The sequence below is a fragment of the Anabrus simplex genome, chromosome 1 (genome assembly GCF_040414725.1).
Source record: "Anabrus simplex isolate iqAnaSimp1 chromosome 1, ASM4041472v1, whole genome shotgun sequence".
Classification (NCBI taxonomy): domain Eukaryota; kingdom Metazoa; phylum Arthropoda; class Insecta; order Orthoptera; family Tettigoniidae; genus Anabrus; species Anabrus simplex.
In genome coordinates, this window is record NC_090265.1 from 1504945290 (window position 1) to 1504951652 (window position 6363).

The following is a 6363-nucleotide window of genomic DNA, read 5'->3' on the forward strand; positions in this document are numbered from 1 at the left end:
ATGCGGTTAGGTGCGCGCAGCTGTGAGCTTGCATCCGGGAGATAGTGGGTTGGAATCCCACCGCCGGCAGCTCTAAAAATGGTGTTCCGTGGTTTCCCATTATCACACCAGACAAATGCCACGGCGGCTACCTTCCCACTCCTAGGCCTTTCCTATCGCATCATCGCCATTAGACTTATCTGTGTCGGTGCGACTTAAATACAGTTCTTGGAAAGCGTGAGTAGATTAAAATACGATAGTGAAAGGACCGTTCACTTCTATAAAATATCACCTGAAATATGGAGGCTGTAAATTAATCTGCCTTTGGAGTTGCTGAATTATGTAAGGAAACTGAAACATGTTTGATTGTCTGCTTTTGTAACTTAGCGTGACTAATCTCCACAACCGTAATAATAATAATAATAATAATAATAATAATAATAATAATAATAATAATAATAATAATAATAATAATAATAATAATAATAATAATAATAATAAATAATTAATAATAATAATATAATATTTATGTTTTTAAGAGAAGTCGGACTGTTAAATTTCCTCAGTAAATCTGCAATGTACGCCTTTAAATAGTCAGATATCCAACGGAAAATGCGAAACACTTGAGTAACTTCAGTAAAGGTGACGGTTATAACTATACTGAACAGATCATGACTACCCTATATAGTTATCTCACTTCTTCTCCTTCTCCGAACTGGAAGGTATGGAGTACCGGTAATGAATTCAATTGTTGTCATTGCCTCCTGATCTTGAGTTGCATTATTTATGCAGGCCGAAACGTTATCCTCACTTGAATATTAAGTTTCTTTGCATGTTCCTGTTTCCTATGCAGGGTGTATCTAAACATTTCTAACAAAAAATGGGGGCTGGGTGGTAAGGTGATCGCTGGAATCAAGATAATAAAATTGTCGCTATCAACATAATTCCTGCAATGCCTTGTTAATGAGCTACTTGCGACGGAGTTTCAGGACGTACATTGGCCACATCATGGGAGAAGCTCAAAGTATCCGCTATGAGGAGCCTTAACATCGCCTGGCGAAGCTTTGAAGATACTCAGGTCCTGTGAAACAGCTGCACAAGCTTTACTGATCCCCTTTTTCAGGTCGTTGATTTCATAAACCGTAGTAGCGTACACCACACTTTTCATACGTACACACAGATAAGGGTCCAGGTCAGGAGAACGGCAGGCCAATGCACTGGGCCTCGAAGCCCGATCCACCGTCGTGGAAAGGTGTTATCCAAAACCTGGTGAACATGCAAACGGAAGTGCTCTGGAACTCCATAATGTACGAACCACAAGGTGCGATGAACTGTTAGGAGTACACACTCCCATAGTACAGGCAACGTGTCCCTCAAGAAGGTCAGATACGCTGGTGCATTCAGTCGTCGGAGTAGCATGTATGGGAATATCAGCTGATAATGGATAATATCACACCACACACTGCGTGCAGAGCCCTGATTATGATTAGTTACGACCGTACCATGGGGATTTTCAACTCCCCGCGTCTGTGTTATGCGAGTTTATGATGTGGCCTCGTCGGTGAATAAAACGTACGACGAAATACAATCGTCAGTACTGGGCATATGCAACACATGTACCTCACATCAGCGCATTGTAGGACATATGTTCATACGACCTTTGTTTTGAGCCCAGGAATCACCCTCCGACGTATGTTGCGAATGTTAAGAAGTTGTTGCTATTGTTGTTTGGGTCATCGGTCTATTGAGTTGTTTGATGCAACTCTCCATGTCACGCTATCCTGACCTAAACTGTTCATTTCTACGTAACTACTACATCTTACATCTACTCTAATCTGTTTGTCATATTAATACTTTGGTCAACCCCTAATATTTTTACAACCTACATTTCCCTCAAAAACTAAGGGTGTCTTAAGATATGCCCTGTCTCTTCTTCTGATCAAATTTTGCGAAATCATACTCGTCACACCAGTTTGATTCAGTGTCACTTCAGTTATGATTCGATCTACCTATCTCACCTTCAGCATTCTTCTGTAACACTTCATTTCAAAAGCTTCTGTTCTATTCCTTTCTGAGCTAGTTATTGTCTACTTTTCACTTGCATACAATGCCACACTCCAGACGAAAGTCTTCAAACACATATTTCTAATTACTATATCAATGTTCGAAGTGAGCAAATTCTTTTCTTAAGAAAGGCCTTCCTTGCTTGTGCTAGTCTGCCTTTTATGTTCCCCTACTTCTGCCATCGTTACTTATTCTACTTCCCAAGTATCAATATTCATCTGTTTCCTTTAAGACTTCATTTATTAATCTAATATTTCCTGCATCACGTGGCTTCTTTCGACTGAACGCCATTACATTTGTTTTGGATGTATTTATTTTCATCTTGTATTCCTTCTCCAAGATTGTGTCAGTACCATTCAGTAATTTCTTCCGATCTTCTGCAGACTCAGATGGAATAACTATGGCATCAGCAAACCTCAGAGTTTGATTTTCTCTCCTTGGATATTGATTCCTGTTCCAAATTTCTCTTTGATTTCCTTCATCGCCTGTTCTATATAAACACTGAAAAGGAGAGGGGACAAATTTCATCCTTGCCTCACTCCTTTCTGGATTGCTGCTTCTTATTCATAGCCTTCAACACTTATCACTGCAGACTGATTTTGTAAAAAAATTGTAGATAATTTTTCTTTCCCGGTATCTGTTCCCGCTCACCTTCAGAATCTCAAATGGCTTGGCTCAATGAAACGTAAGCCCCCTTTTTTTCCATGACGCTACGCTCGATACGAAGAATAATGACGTACAAGGTAAATTAAAATAAACAAAGAGAAGAGAAAATATACAGGAATGCAGAAATAAACTTACCCAAAGAAACAGGGAAGTCCGTCAGGAAAGCGAACTGAAACCCACCCACATAAAAAAAGAAAGGTAGTGACCCACTAGGAATGAAATATTAACTACTGAATAACACACATATACCTTGAAATGAATAGTATAATTTTAAAAAAGTATGTTCTTAACAAACGAAAATAAGGTTGGGGTAAATAAACATTCATATTAAAAATTGAAACACTTAACAGAGGGAATTCAGTTTAACAGACTTAACAACGAGATCCCGAATTTTTCTTTTAGGAACATGATCACATAATTCGTAAAGTCAAATCACTATAGGAAACATCAAATTTGGATGAATGTTGCACGAGAATTCGTCACAGTTCGCAGTGGAGGAATGAACACCAGATATAATATCACAATTAGGGTAAACCAAAAGGAAACAGAAGTACTAAGTAGCCGGACGAAGTGCACTAGTAAATTTCATTTTAACTGTCGGTCGACGAGGCATGAATGGACATGTCCGCTCCCATCGAAGGTCACCAGACAAGACAAGATCTTATGCGATCACCAGTACTAAGATGTCATACTGAATCGAGAAATTAAAAACCCCAACAGACCAAAGGAAAAATTAAAATAATTAAAACCCACTCAAATATAGTACCAGAAGGGCAATTAAGGTTGCATAACATAATAAGAAATAATGAAGTAAAAAATTAATAAGTAAAACCAGGGATAAGATGAGTCGAAATAAAGTCTAAGATCTAAAGAAGTCAAGAAAACCGAGAGAGAGAATCAAAATGATGAGAATAATAAATGTATAAGCTTAGTAAGGGGATGTAAATGATGATTAAGCAGTGCAAAGAACACGAAGCAAGTTACAGCCTCAAAATTAGGGGAACATTTGCAATAAAATCGAAAACAAGGCAGGAAGAAAAGGCAGAGACCTGCATATACGAGGCCAAGGAATATCATTAGAGATTAGTACATCAAAAAATACTAGATCTGAAGGTAGAAAAATATAACGTAATCACGGATAATCAAGTGAAGACAGAATTAAAATGTAGGAGGAAAATTAGTTAAGTAGAATAAACTTCAAACACCGAATCATAGTAATACAATATCATATTTTAAAAACAAAATGGTGCTCAAAAGCGTGAGATGGTGAGGTCACCCAAAATTACATTTCACAACCTCACATAAATTTAGAAACAATAACAAACACAAAATGTTTAAATTTCATGACAAAAATAAAATGCAAGAATAGAACAAGGGCCATAAAATCTGGGTCCTAGTTCGTGGATAAGTTTATCCATAGCCTTGCTATGGTAACGAGGCGTAACAAATACTTCATCATCTACACCCAGATTGGTAGTTCGACGACCCTTATTATATGGCTTCTCAACCTTAGCATATGAAATATTTAACCTTTCTTTAGCTTTTATTTCCACACTCTTCGAATCTCCACAGGACCTTTTTCTCAGGAAGAAGTACATAAGTTTTCAGAAGATTATATATAGGGGAAAATGGAGTGAAGTTGAACATGAAAGACATAGGGGTTTACATATGCGATTCGTGGACAGCAGAATTGAATGCGAACGTTAACCAATACAGACAAGAATCCCAGTTCTGGAGATCATTGTGATGGGAGGCGATCGATGTAGGCTTAAGGTTCCGATTTACACTTTCAGCATAGGATGGGGCAGGATGATAGGGCGAAGTTGTTACAAGGGAAATTAACAATTCAAAACAAAATTTTCTCAATAAATTGCAAGTGAAATATCTGGCATCGTCTGTTACTAAGACTTAGGTGGACCGAACGACCTAAAGATGGAAGTAAAACAGTTGATAAAAGTATAAGAGTTAGCAGAACGAGTCGATAACGTCAAGGAAAAACGGCCATAACCGTCTAAACACACTAGTATGAATATGGAAACCCACTTTGAACGAGGCAACGGTCCGATAAAATCCATCAATAATCTCTCCATGGGTCTGCTAGCCTGAGATGATGCTAGCATTCCAATTTTGATATTTAAATAGGGTTTAATAATGGTACACACTTGGAAAGGTTATACCATTTCACTCATCTGAAAATCCACTCCTTTCCAAATAAAAAATTCCTAATGTTCTGATGAGTTTGAAAAAATTCCAATGTGCCAACCAATTTCCGAATTGTGGTAATACTGAAACACCAGCGGGATCAGAATTTGAGGACAGACACTTTTCAATTGTTTATCATTGCTTTACAGCAGAATACACCATTACGAATAGAATGGGGCTTAAGACTTTTGACAGGCTTGATTTCATCAATGATCAAATTTAACTCAGGGTCTTCACACTGATGTTTACTGACATCATAATAAAACAAGGGACAACCAGATAATATGGAATTTACCCAGCCAACAACAAAATGTTTGAAATTTGCGTATTGTTAGATTCCTCACGGGAATCTTCAAGCATCCGACTCAGACAGTCGGCAATTATATTATCGGTGCCCTTGATGTGACGCACTTCGAACTTGAAGGCCGAAATACGAATTGCCCAAGAGACTCAAACGACCAGTTCGATGGGGACAATTTAGAACCCAACACAGGGCTGTATTGTCTGTTTCCAGAAGAAAGTTTGAGTGCTCCATGAACATCCGAAATATCTATAATGAAAAAATTACTGCCAGTCAAGCTCGTGCACAAAAGTACTTAGATTCCAACAACTTCAAGGCATGAGATGCATAAGCAATAGTACGTCTTCCTAATTTAGATTCCTGAAAGAGGACTCCAGCAATTACGGAGCATGACGCATGAGTTTGCACAATAAATTCCCTAGAAAAATCGAGTTTGGCCAGAATCGAGGTTTTGATAGGGCGAATTTCAGGTTTTCGAGAGCTTCTCTCTGATTTTGGTCCCAGGCGAACTTAGCGTCCTTGTGCCTTAATACATTTAGAGGAGCAGCAATATCAGCACAGTTGGATAAGAATTTTGCGGAAAAAATTAACCATGCCAACGAAACGGGTGATGTCTTTCTGGTTTTTTGGTGGAGGAAATTCGTGAATGGCTTGAGCTCAATTTTTATCAACACCTACTCCTTCAGGAGAGACAATGTGGCCTAGAAACGACATCTTGGGTTTTGCGAAGAAGATCTTAGCTATTTTAACAGTTATCCCAGCATTCTCTCCAAGCGAGTAAGGACGTCTTGAATATGTAGTACATGTTCCTCGAAGGTTTTCGTGTAAATGATAAGATCATCTAAATAATGATATATACACTAAAATTTAATATCACATAAGATAGAATTTAGCAGACGGGTAAGGATAGCAGCTCCAGGCGAAAGCACAAAGTGCACGCGACAGTATTCGTACAGCTTCCAGTCAGTTGTAAACGCAGTGAGATGACGAGATGCTTCAGCAAGAGGAATTTGATGATACCAACAATTTAAATCAAGAGAAATATAAAAATTCGCTCCGTAGAACCAGGAGAAACATGAGTAAATATCAGGTAATGGGACAGATTGCAGGACCACCTTGCGGTTCAAGGCCCCATTGTTTACGACAGGTCG